At 37.0% G+C, this 13,629-nt stretch overlaps 1 non-coding gene across 1 annotated transcript; it reads left to right on the forward strand.

Annotated features, from left to right (window-relative positions):
* The first annotated feature begins 298 nt into the window (after positions 1-298).
* On the forward strand, positions 299-406 carry LOC112767584 (small nucleolar RNA R71). Its single transcript, XR_003185026.1, has one exon. It is a non-coding gene; the product is annotated as a small nucleolar RNA R71 (small nucleolar RNA).
* Positions 407-13,629: the final 13,223 nt, after the last annotated feature.

A 13,629-nucleotide genomic window follows, 5' to 3' on the forward strand; every position in this document is an offset into this window, starting at 1 on the left:
GCATTCCATTCAGACTCTGAGAAATCATATCGACTTGCTGAGTCAATATTTTATTCTGAGCCAATATAGCATTCAGAGTATCAATTTCAAGAACTCCCTTCTTCATAGGCGTCCCATTGTTCACAGGATTCCTTTTAGAAGTGTACATGAATTGGTTATTAGCAGCCATGTCAATGTGTTCTTGAGCTTCTGCAGGCGTTTTCTTTAGGTGAATGGATCCACCTGCAGAAGTATCCAATGACATCTTAGCTAATTCAGACAGACCATCATAGAATATATCCAGGATGGTCCATTCTGAAAGCATGTCAGAAGGACACTTTTTGGTCAGTCCTTTGTATCTCTCCCAAGTTTCATAGAGGGATTCACCTTCTTTCTGTCTGAAGGTCTGAACATCCACTCTAAGCTTACTCAACTTTTGAGGAGGAAAGAACTTGGCTAAGAAAGCCTTGACCAGCTTATCCCAAGAGTTCAGGCTATCCTTAGGTTGAGAGTCCAACCATACTCTAGCTCTGTCTCTTACAGCAAAAGGGAAAAGCATGAGCCTGTAGACTTCAGGATCTACTCCATTAGTCTTAACAGTATCACATATCTGCAAGAATTCAGTTAAGAACTGAAAAGGATCTTCAGATGGAAGTCCATGAAACTTGCAGTTCTGCTGCATCAGAGAAACTAATTGAGGTTTCAGCTCAAAATTGTTTGCTCCAATGGCAGGAATGGAGATGCTTCTTCCATGTAAATTGGAATTAGGTGCAGTAAAGTCACCAAGCATTCTCCTTGCATTATTATTATTTTCGGCTGCCATCTCTTCTTCTTGTTCGAAAATTTCTGAAAGGTTGTCTCTGGACTGTTGTATTTTAGCTTCTCTTAGTTTCCTTTTCAGAGTCCTTTCAGGTTCTGGATCTGCTTCTACAAGAATATTCTTAACTTTACTCCTGCTCATATGAAAAAGAGGGACAGAAAAATAATAATAATAATAGGGATCCTTTTTACCACAGTATAGAGGTCCCTGTGTGAATAGAAGAAAAGAAGAAGAGAAAATCTGAACTCAGAGAGAGAGAGGGGGTTCGGATTTTTGGTGAGTGAGGAAGAGATGTTAGTAAATAAATAAACAAATAGAAGAAGATGAGAGGGGGAAGTGAATTTTTGAAAATAATTTTTGAAAAAGAGTTAGTGGTTTTCGAAAATGGTTTTTGAAAAAGGTTAGTAATTTTTGAAATTTTAAAATCAAAAGTTAAAATAATTAGTTAATTAAAAAGAAATTTTGAAAAAGAGGGAAGATATTTTCGAAAATTAGAGAGAGAGGGAGTTAGTTAGGTAGTTTTGAAAAAGATAAGAAACAAACAAAAAGTTAGTTAGTTGAAACAAATTTGAAAATCAATTTTGAAGAGAGAAGAGGATAAGAAGTTAGAAAGGATATTTTAAAATCAAATTTTGAAAAAGATAAGATAAGAAGATATTTTTGAAAAGATATGATTGAAATTAGTTTTGAAAAAGATTTGATTTTTAAAATCACAATTAATGACTTGATTCAAAAGAAAATCACAAGATATGATTCTAGAACTTAAAGTTTGAATCTTTCTTAACAAGCAAGCAACAAACTTGAAATTTTTGAATCAAAACATTAATTGATGATGTTATTTTTGAAAATTATGTGATAAAGATGAGAAAAAGATTTTTGAAAAATATTTTAAAATTTTCGAAAATAACTAAGAAAAATGAAAAAGATTTGATTTTTGAAAAAGATTTTGAAAAAGATAAGATTTTTAAATTGAAAATTTGATTTGACTCATAAAAACAACTAGATTTTAAAAAGTTTTGAAAAAGTCAACTCAAATTTTCGAAATTTATGAGTGAAAAAGGGAAAGATATTTTTTTTATTTTTGAATTTTTAATGATGAGAGAGAAAAATTTAAAACATCATTTTCATGTTTTTCTCTTTTCTTTTTGGATCAAAATAAGGAATGCATGCAAGAACACTATGAATGTCAAGATGAACACCAAGAACACTATGAAGATCATGATGAACATTAAGAACATATTTTTGAAAAATTTTTAATGCAAAGAAAACATGCAAGACACCAAACTTAGAAATCTTTAATGCTTAGACACTAAGATTTCAAGAATGCATATGAAAAACAAGAAAAGACACAAAACAAGAAAACATCAAGATCAAACAAGAAGACTTACCAAGAACAACTTGAAGATCATGAAGAACACCATGAATGTATGAATTTTTCGAAAAATGTAAAGAATTTTTAGAAAAAATGCAATTGACACCAAACTTGAAATTTGACTCAAGACTCAAATAAGAAACACAAAATATTTTTGATTTTTTTGATTTTATGATTTTTTTGTATTTTCTTTTATTTTTTTTTCGAAAATCATTTTGAAAAAGAAAAATAAGGATTCCAAAATTTTTAATATGAATTCCAGGAATCTTATGCTCTTTAGTCTAAAGCTCCAATCAAAGGATCAGGCATGGCTTAATAGCCAGCCAAGCTTTAGTATGTAACTCAGACATGACACGCTTGACATTCCCTACCCAAAAGAATTAGACATGGCTTTACAGCCAGCCAGGCTTCAACATGCTTCATGAAACACTAGAATTCATTCTTAAAAATTCGGAAGAAAAATATATTTTTGAAAACATTTGTATTTTATAATTTTTTTCGAAAACAAAGGAGAAATTTTTGAAAGATTTTTTTAAAAAATTTTTGAAAATAAAACAAAAAGAAAATTATCTAATCTGAGCAACAAGATGAATCGTCAGTTGTTCAAACTCGAACAATCCTCGGCAACGGCGCCAAAAACTTGGTGCACGAAATTGTGATCTCAGGCAATGGTGCCAGAAACTCTGTACGCACGTCTTAATAAATTGTTTTTCATTCACAACTTTGATACAACTAACCAGCAAGTGCACTGGGTCGTCCAAGTAATAAACCTTACGTGAGTAAGGGTCGATCCCACGGAGATTGTTGGTATGAAGCAAGCTATGGTCACCTTGTAGATCTCAGTCAGGCGGATATAAAATAGTTATGGAGTTTTTGAAATTATATAATAAAATAAGGATAGAAATACTTATGTAAATCATTGGTGAGAATTTCAGATAAGCGCATAGAGATGCATTCGTTCCTCTGAACCTCTGCTTTCCTGCTATCTTCATCCAATCAATCTTACTCCTTTCCATGGCTGGCTTTATGTAAGGGCATCACCGTTGTCAATGGCTACATCCCATCCTCTTATGAAAATGGTCCAAATGCTCTGTCACAGCACGGCTAATCATCTGAGGTTCTCGATCATACTGGAATAGGATTCACCCTCCTTTTGCGTCTGTCACTACGCCTAGCACTCGCGAGTTTGAAGCTCGTCACAGTCATTCAATCCCTGAATCCTACTCGGAATACCACAGACAAGGTTTAGACTTTCCGGATTCTCATGAATGCCGCCATCAATCTAGCTTACACCACGAAGATTCTGATTAAGAGATCTAAGAGATACTCATTTAATCTAAGGTAGAACGGAAGTGGTTGTCAGGAACGCGTTCATAGGGAATGATGATGATTGTCATGTTCATCACATTCATGTTGAAGTGCGAATGAATATCTTAGAAGCGGAATAAGTTAAATTGAATAGAAAACAGTAGTACTTTGCATTAATTCATGAGGAACAGCAGAGCTCCACACCTTAATCTATGGAGTGCAGAAACTCTACCGTTGAAAAATACATAAGTGAAAGGTTCAAGCATGGCCGAATGGCCAGCCCCCATGATCTAAGAACAAAATGTCCTAGGATAGCTAATACAATAGTAAACAGTCCTATTTATACTAAACTAGTTACTAGGGTTTACAGAAGTAAGTAATTGATGTATAAATCCACTTCCGAGGCCCACTTGGTGTGTGCTTGGGCTGAGCTTGAATGTTACACGTGTAGAGGCTCTTTCTGGAGTTGAACGCCAGGTTGTAACGTATTTCTGGCGTTCAACTCTGGTTTGTGACTTGTTTCTGGCGTTTAACTCCAGACAGCAGCGTAGAACTGGCGTTCAATGCCCTTTTACGTCGTCTAATCTCGGCCAAAGTATGGACTATTATACATTGCTGGAAAGCCCTGGATGTATACTTTCCAACGCAATTGGAAGCGCGCCATTTTAAGTTCTGTAGCTCCAGAAAATCCACTTTGAGTGCAGGGAGGTCAGAATCCAACAGCATCAGCAGTCCTTCTTCTACCTCTGAATCTGATTTTTGCTCAAGTCCCTCGATTTCAGCCAGAAAATACCTGAAATCACAGAAAAACACACAAACTCATAGTAAAGTCCAGAAATGTGAATTTAACATAAAAACTAATGAAAACATCCCTAAAAGTAACCAGATTCTACTAAAAACATACTAAAAACAATGCCAAAAAGCATATAAATTATCCGCTCATCAACTAACACTTCCCAAAATTTCTTGAAATCTTCAAGAAATTGGAGATCAACATACCCCTGGCTGAGGCACTTGAGCAAATGCCCCTATATGCCAAGTTTTTGAAGGAACTTATAAACAAGAAGAGAAGCTAGCACGAAAAGGAGACTATTATGCTCACGGAAGAATGTAGCACTGTGATCCAAAGGGGTATTCCACCAAAGCTCAAAGATCCAGGGAGTTTTGTGGTCTCATGCACCATAGGCAAGATGACATTGGAAAATGCCATATGTGACTTAGGTGCCAGCATCAACTTGATGCCCCTTTCAATGATGAAAAAGCTTGCTATAGAAGAAATTAAACCCACTAGGATGTCACTAGTGATGGCCGATAGATCAATCAAGACACCCAATGGAATTGTGGAAAATTTACTAGTGAAGGTTGGAGAGTTTATCTTCCCTGCAGACTTTGTAATTTTGGACACAGAAGGGGAAGGAAACAACTCAATCATCTTGGGAATACCATTTCTAGCTACAGCAAGAACCACTATTGATGTGGAGAAGGGAGAAATGACCTTCAGGGTGCATAATGAGCAAATGGTGATCAATGTCTTCAAATCTATGCAACATCCCTCTAAGCAAGAAAATTTCATGAAGGTGGATGTGATAGAAAGCTTAGTAGAAGAAATGTTTGAGGACAACTATCAAGAGCACCAGGAAGAACAAGGAGAGGAAGTGGTAGAAATATCCATTGAAGATAAGGAGGAGGATATGCCAAAACAGGAGCTGAAGCCTCTCCCTCCTCACCTCAAATATGTATTTCTTGGGGAAGCAGAAGCCTTACCAGTAATCATAAACTCTTTCTTGGACATGGAAGAGGAAACAAAGTTGATTGAAGTATTAAAAGCTCATAAAACAGCCTTGGGTTGGACAATTGAGGATATCAAAAGCATCAGCCCGGTCATCTGTATGCATAAAATTTTGTTGGAGGAAGAGTCAAAGCCTGTGGTTCAACCTCAGAGAAGACTCAACCCAACCATAAAAGGGGTGGTTCAAAAAGAAGTGATGAAGCTATGGAATGCTGGGATAATCTTCCTAATCTCAGATAGTTCATGGGTGAGTCCGGTTCAAGTTGTACCAAAAAAGGGAGGAATGACAGTCATCACCAATGAGAAAAATGAGTTGATCCCCACTAGGACAGTGACTGGATGGAGAATGTGCATAGATTACAGGAGACTGAATGATGCTACAAGAAAAGATCATTTCCCTCTGCCCTTCATTGATCAAATGTTGGAAAGATTAGCAGGCCATGCTTACTACTGCTTCCTGGATGGATACTCTGGGTACAACCAAATAGTGGTGGGTCCCAAGGATCAAGAAAAGACGTCCTTCACATGCCCATTTGGAGTTTTTGCCTACAGGAGGATGCCCTTTGGGCTATGCAACGCCCTAGCCACTTTTCAAAGGTGTATGCTCTCCATCTTTTCTAATATGGTGGAAAAATTTTTAGAAGTCTTCATGGATGATTTTTCTGTCTTTGGCAATTCATAACACTTGCTTACATAATTTGACTCTTGTTTTGAAAAGATGCCAAGAAACTAATTTGGTATTGAATTGGGAGAAGTGCCACTTCATGGTTCCGGAAGGAATAGTTCTTGGGCATAAAGTGTCATGTAAAGGTATAGAAGTTGACAAAGCTAAAATAGAAGTTATTGAAAAACTCCCTGTACCTGTTAATGTGAAAGCAGTAAGGAGTTTTCTTGGGCATGCTGGCTTCTACAGAAGGTTCATCAAAGACTTTTCAAAAATAGCAAAACCATTGAGCAATTTACTAATGATTGATACTCCCTTCATCTTTGATGACAACTGTAAACATGCCTTTGAAACTCTCAAGAGAAAACTCACTACAGCACCAATCATCACACCCCCTGATTGGAATTTACCTTTTGAACTTATGTGTGATGCAAGTAACATTGCTATTGGTGCTGTGCTAGGACAAAAGAAAGACAGACTACATGATGTCATATATTATGCAAGCAAGGTGTTGAATGAAACACAGAAAAACTACACCACCACCGAGAAGGAACTTTTAGCAATTGTATATGCATTTGATAAGTTTAGGCAATACTTAGTTGGTTCAAAGGTTATAGTGTATATTGACCATTCTGCTCTCAAGTATTTAATGTCTAAACAGGATTCAAGTCCAAGACTTATTAGGTGGGTGCTACTGCTACAAGAATTTGATATTGAAGTAAGAGATAGAAAGGGAAGTGAAAATCAAGTAGCAGATCATCTATCAAGAGTGCCACAAGAAGCCAATCAAGATAGACCACAGCAAGTAAATGAGAACTTCCCTGATGAGCACCTGCTCCAAATTCAACAAGCACCTTGGTTTGCTGACATAGCAAATTACAAAGTAGGAAGGAAGATACCTCAAGAATTCTCCATGTAACAAGTGAAGAAGCTACTCAATGAAGCAAGGAAGTTCTTGTGGGACGAACCCTTTTTATTCAAGAGATGCTCTGATGGAATGATTAAGAGGTGTGTCCCTGAAAATGAAATGAAGGACATATTATGGCACTGTCATGGATCAGCATATGGTGGACACTTTGGACCAGAGAGAACAGCTGCAAAGGTACTACAAAGTGGCTTCTATTGGCCAACTATCTTCAAGGATGCCAGAGAGTTTGTCCACCAATGCAATGAATGCCAAAGAGCTAGAGGATTGACAAGAAGGAATGAGATGCCTCAAAATTTTATCCTCGAAGTAGAGCTATTTGACCTATGGGGCATTGATTTCATGGGACCTTTTCCCCCTTCCTACTCTTTCAGATACATCTTGGTGGCAGTGGAGTATGTCTCAAGGTGGGTGGAAGCCATAGCCACAACCACTTGTGATGCACAGATTGTCCTTCAATTCTTTAAGAAGCATATTTTCACTAGATATGGAGTACACAAGGGTCTTATTAGCGATGGTGGTGGTCATTTCTGCAACAAACAGATGGAGAAACTCCTCCACAAATATGGAGTAATCCATAAGGTAGCCACACCATACCATCCTCAAACTAATGGCCAGGCTGAATTAGCAAACAGGGAGTTGAAGAAGATCTTGGAGAAAACAGTGGGAAGCACAAGAAAAGATTGGGCTAGGAAGCTAGAAGATGCACTCTGGGCATAAAGGACAGCTTTCAAAACTCCCATTGGAAAGTCCCCCTTTCAGCTATTGTATGGAAAATCATGCCATCTCCCTATAGAGCTTGAATACAGAGCTTTTTGGGCTACTAAACTCCTCAACCTTGATTCTCAGGCAGCAGGGGAGAAAATGTTGCTACAATTAAATGAGTTGGATGAATTTAGGCTAGAAGCCTATGAAAATGCTAAGACATACAAGGAAAGAGCCAAAAGGTGGCATGACAGGAAGATTTTAAAGAAAGAGTTCAAACCAGGACAGCAAGTACTCCTGTACAATTCACGGCTCAAGATTTTCCCTGGCAAGCTCAAATCCAAATGGACTGGTCCATATTTAGTGAGAAAGGTTTTTCTTTATGGAAGTCTTGAGTTGCTAGATGAAGCTACACAAAGTCATTTCACAGCAAACGGGCACAGAGCAAAGCCTTACTTAGGAGGGCAATGGGACAAGGAAAAAGAGGTTCAGAACCTGAGCTAAGCAAGAATGTGACATGTCAAGCTAATGACAATAAAGAAGCGCTTGTTGGGAGGCAACCCAACTGAGGTAGTTTTCTTTTCATAGCTATTTTAATAAAAAGGTTAATTAGCCTTATCTATATTACAAGAAGCTAAGTTTGGTGTTGCACACCAAAACAATCTAAGGGAGAATGAAGGATTCTAAGTTTGGTATTCCACCAAAATCTCATCATGAAACACATTCTCACTTTCTGCCTAATGCTAGCTTCAAACATTTAGATAAACTAGTTAACTATTTGCTGTTTCAGAGTTTTTAGTTTTATTACCTTTAGCAAGGAAAAAGGATTCCATATATGGTTAGTTTGCTGCATGAGAAACATTGGCAAGGAACTAAGTTTGGTATTCACGCACCAAAGTAAGTTCAAGAGCCACAAATAAGCTTTGCATATTAATCAGTTATCTAAAGGGCTTGAGAAGCAAGCCACTTTTGAGAATTATGCAGGAAAACAGCCAACAAACTAAAGAACACTTGCATTATGACTAAGAAGGAGCAAACAGAAGGAAGAATGAAAAGCTGCAACCCAACAGGTTGTATTTATACTTGATACTTGTTGTTATGAAATGATTTAATTCAGAAATTCCTTTATGTCTGGCTGGAATGATCATTTAGTTGCAAGTGGAAGTACATGCTAAAGAAAGCTATCTGCATAATTTTTGCTTAAAATATGTCTGCATAATCTTGTTATCCTTCCTTAGCTTGAATACCTTGCTTTGTCCCCTTGCTTTTTAAATAAAAGAGAGATGTTTGATTCAGAAAAGTAAGTGTTCAATGTTGTAAAGGTTAGAATGGAAGTTAGTGGTGGTATATGTTTGATTCAATTGATAGCTCATATAATAATTGCTACAAAATGATATGTTACTTGAAGCCTAACCTAGTTTGCTGCTATGATCCTTAAATTATTGAAAATCCCTTGAAGATGAATCAAAACAGAAAGAAAAAGAAATAGAAAGGCCAAAGAAAATGACAAAGAAACAAACAATAAGGCTAGACACCAATAGCTTGGACCCTAGGACACATGCCTGTGGTGTTTTTGTACTGGGATATGCTTGGACAAGTAAGTTCTAAGGAGTATTTCAAAACTTGGTCACTTAGATCAACTGATTTGGGATGGCCAACTGAAAGTCCACAATAAAGAGCAACCTAGCTACAAAACACTTAGTTATCCAAAGAGATGCTGGGCATCAATGATCCTAGGAGAAAAAAAAAGTGAGCCATGTGTCTGTGGTGAAGGAATGTTGAGTGAAATTAAGCCAAAGGCCATTGCAACATTTGCCACCAAGCCTTCACTAAGTAATAAACTCTCTAATGCAAAAGAAAGAAAGAAAAAGCTAACAAGGGAAGTAAGCAAAAAGCAAGGCATTGTACCAGCAACCTTAGTGAACCCTTAAGGAAACATTGTTTGTTTTGACAGCAAGTAATAAATGAGCCACTTTTGATCTGCATGAAACCCTATGAACCAAGTTCAACTATCTGCATAATAAGGACATGTATACTTCTCTATTTTATTCTATCTTCTCTTATGTTTTATGCTTGCTTGGAGACAAGCAAGTTTTAAGTTTGGTGTTGTGATGACAAGTCATCTTAGCCTAGTTTTACTAGTCTTTTTCTTTGTTTTTAATAAGTTTTATGCACTTTATTGCATTATAAGTAAGTAATTTGGAGTGGAATTGCATGTTTTGTTAAATCAATCAACCACCCTTTAATTGATACAAAATCATGAGGTTTAAGCTAAATTTAATTGATAATTGATTGATTTATAAACCTTGTAAATTTGGTGATACTTTGATTGGTTGATTTGATTACTTGTAGGTGAAGAAAGAAGAAAATAAGAAAAGTGTAGCATAAGGAGCGTGTCCAAAGGAAGAAAAAAGCATGCCCAAGGGAAGAACAAGAATGGCAACATTGAGGAAGAAGGAAAGCTAAGTTGAGAAAGCAACCTGAGCTTCACAAGGAAAAATGGGAGAGAGCAAAGCACCAAGCTCAGTTCAATTAGTTAACTGAGCACTAAAGAAAGCAAGGAAACAACATGAAGCTCAGTTCACTAAGTGAGCTTTATCGGGCTCCTTCAAGAATTAATTCAAGATGCAACTCCAAGGAATAGAGCCACCAAGTTTCGAACTAATGACCCAAGGGAGGCAAGGAACGCTCCTTGCAAGGAAAATCAAGAAGAATTAGCCAAAATGCTTCCTCCAAGGTTCGAACAAGGGATCTCTCACTACCAAGCTAGCAAGGAAAATAAACCAAGGTGGGTAGGCTAGGATTCAAACCTGGGAACTCCATGGAGACAAGGGAGGAGCGCTACTCTCCTTGCAAGAAAAATGAGCCAAAATGGCTCTCCCAAGGTTCGAACCAAGGAGCTCCATGAAAAGCAAGGAAGGAGCGTCCAATCCCTCCAAGGAAATTAGCTTCAAATTTCCTCCATCAGGGTTCGAACTTGGAAGCTTGAGGACGCTACAATAGGGAGCTCAGTTGGTTTTCCCAACTGAGCACTAATCTCCCCCAATTCCCCACATTTTGGCGCAATAAGGAGCACCAAGGAGCAAGCCTTGCGCGCAATTGACACGGCCAAGGATGCCATGATGCGCACAACATTTACACACATAGAGCGCAGTTCAAAATTCCAACTGAGCTCTAGTATAATGCAACATGGACAAGGCTGGACGCGCACCAACTCAAGCAAGCAAGGCAACATTGGGCGCTCAGTTTGGTTTTCCAACTGAGCCGTCCCTAGGAGGTGCACTTGGGCCAAAATTCATTAAAAATCCAAATTAATTCATTTCTTCACTAAATTTTAGAGCCCACCCAAATTCTTAGATCTAAATTAGAAAGTGTATAAATAGGTAAGAGTTTGATTTAAAGAGGACTTTTCTTTTGGCTTTTGAACTTTTGCTTCTTTGAGAATTATTCATTTTTTTGTAATTTTGAGCTTTTTACTTGGAATTTGGATTTCTGAGAACTTGGAAGGAGAATTGATCTCTCTTCTTCTTGGTTCTTGCTTGAGCACTCTTTACTTCTTGTCTTGGATCTTGGGTGGAAAGTTGAAGAACTTCTGTTTCAATCTCACCTTAAGATCTCTTTTTTATCTTTCTGCATAATTCAAATTCTGTTTACTGTTTCTTCTCTTCTACTACTTCTGCAATTTACTTTTCAAATTTCTTGGGCAATTGTTCTTGTTGGATCAAGGAAGGATTTGAGATCTAGACTTGTTCTCTAGTCTCTTCCACTCCTGAGATCTTTAATTTCTCTTTTAAATTTTTGCAATTGAGCTACATTTACTTTCTGTTTTAATTCTTGAAGCATTTTTATTTTTCTGTTCGAGATATACTTCAATTCAATTCATCTCTTGCTCTTCTGTTTATTGCAATTTACTTTTGCTTGTTTAAATTCTGCAATCCCAGCTCCCAAATCCTTTTATAATTCAAGCAATTTATATTTCTTGCACTTTAAGATTCAGTTATTTACATTTCTTACAATCTAAGTTTCTGCAATTAAATTTACTTGTTCTTTAAGATTCAGCACTTTTACTTTCTGCTCTCTTTAATTTAATGCAATTCTTACCTCTCCCTTTACATTTCAAGCACTTTAGCTTCTGTTAAATACAAACCACTCAAACCAATACTTGATTCGCTTGACTAAATCAACCACTAAACTAAAATTGCTCAATCCTTCAATCCCTGTGGGATCGACCTCACTCTTGTGAGTTATTATTACTTGATGCCACCCGGTACACTTGCCGGTTAGTTTTGGGTGTTGGAATTCGTTTTCCAAAAAAAATCCCATCAAGTTTTTGGCGCCGTTGCCAGGGATTGATTTAGATCAACAATGATTAAGTGGGTGAGAAGTCTAGATCAAGCATTTTCTTTGTTTTTGTTCTCTGTTTTAAATTGATAGCAAGGTTTTTGAGCTATTGCCTCACTAAGAAATTCTTTCTCTGTGACATGAATTTCAATTTTCATTGATGTTTACAAAATACAAATAGAGTACAACTCATCTTATTTTCAAACAAAATTTTATGGGATATTACCCACCATCACCAATCTCTAATGGTGGTTGGGAATATCACCAAAAAACTTCAAATTCTGGGCACTCCAATTCATGGAGCTATGCTTCAGAACCACAAGATGAGAAAGAAAATCATATGGGATATTTCCCTCCACCGCAAGATGATTCAAGTCATTATTCCAATGGTGGTTGGCAGTATTACTAAGAAACTGTAAATTCTGAGCAGTCAACTCACATGAGAGATTGTCCAATCTCACCTCCCACTTCTACATTTGAAAATTCATCATCATCTAAATATGCCTCAACACAAACTTCCACGAGCCAAAGACTCTTAATGCTTGAGTCCAGGTTCAACAGAATTATGGAGGAACAGCAACAATCCCGGAGAGAACTAGAAATCCTTTCTCAGGAGACGGATGAGCAATTGGAGGACACAGAGAAACGCTTAGAACTACTAAGCAAGGAAAATGAAGACCAATTGATGGATGTGAATGATAAAGTGGAAGAGCAAGATGAGGAGGCTACTGTATCAAGTGAACTTTCAATGAAGAATGAGGTGGTTGAAAATGAAACTGCACTTGAGGTGACAAAGGAACATGAACATTCACAACCCTCACAAACTTCCCTTGAATCTGTGATAAAAAATATGAAGAGGAGATGAAGAAATCTTGGTAAGAACAACAAACCTCCTCCATAAAAGAACTATTAAATCAAATATTGAGTGCAAAGAAAGGAGTGGAGGAACAAAAAAGTGAGGAAGTCATTCAAGAAAATTCACACTCAAGTGGGGTAGAGAAGTACATGAAGGAAGAGCTCATTGAGCCACCAATTCAAAAGGCTCTGGATGAATACATAACTCCAACAATCACACAGCAACCAAGTTTTGAATTAAAAAGAGTGAAGGCAACTAGCAAGAGCACCAATCCTGTCCCTGATCTAGCAAGCAAGATTAATCAAGCCATTTGCAAAAGGAAGCTTGCTGAGGAAAGGCCAAGACAAGGGACACTAGCTGAATCTTCTCCCCCCTTAAAGTCATTCCTATTAACAAATTGGAAGAAGAGGAAGAAAGTGAAGAACATGTAGACCGTAGGTACACTTCTTTCTTTGCTTTGTTTAAATTCAATAAATTGGCATATGGTTACATTCTAAGTTTGGTGTTACCTTACAACAAATTGTTTTCAATCTTTTTGGATGATTGCATCAAATCAAAAATGAAAGTGACACACCAAGATTCTAAGTTTGGTGTGCCACTTATTTTCTATGCAATTCATTCAAGCAACACTACTTGTCTGCATAATCATAATGCCTCTGCTGTTTTATTTTTCTCTTTTAATTTGACACTTTTTCATTCTACTTTCTTTAGTCATTTTTCTGTTTTTAAATGATTTCATTTTAGTTTGCTTATTTACTATGTTTGTTAATACATTACCAAGAGAGCTTTATTCATGACAGATTCTTGGCTTGGTGATTGTACTTAACAAATAACAGTTTCACTTGCTTAGTTTTAATTCAAATAAATTGA

The sequence above is a fragment of the Arachis hypogaea genome, chromosome 17, assembly GCF_003086295.3.
Source record: "Arachis hypogaea cultivar Tifrunner chromosome 17, arahy.Tifrunner.gnm2.J5K5, whole genome shotgun sequence".
Lineage (NCBI taxonomy): Eukaryota > Viridiplantae > Streptophyta > Magnoliopsida > Fabales > Fabaceae > Arachis > Arachis hypogaea.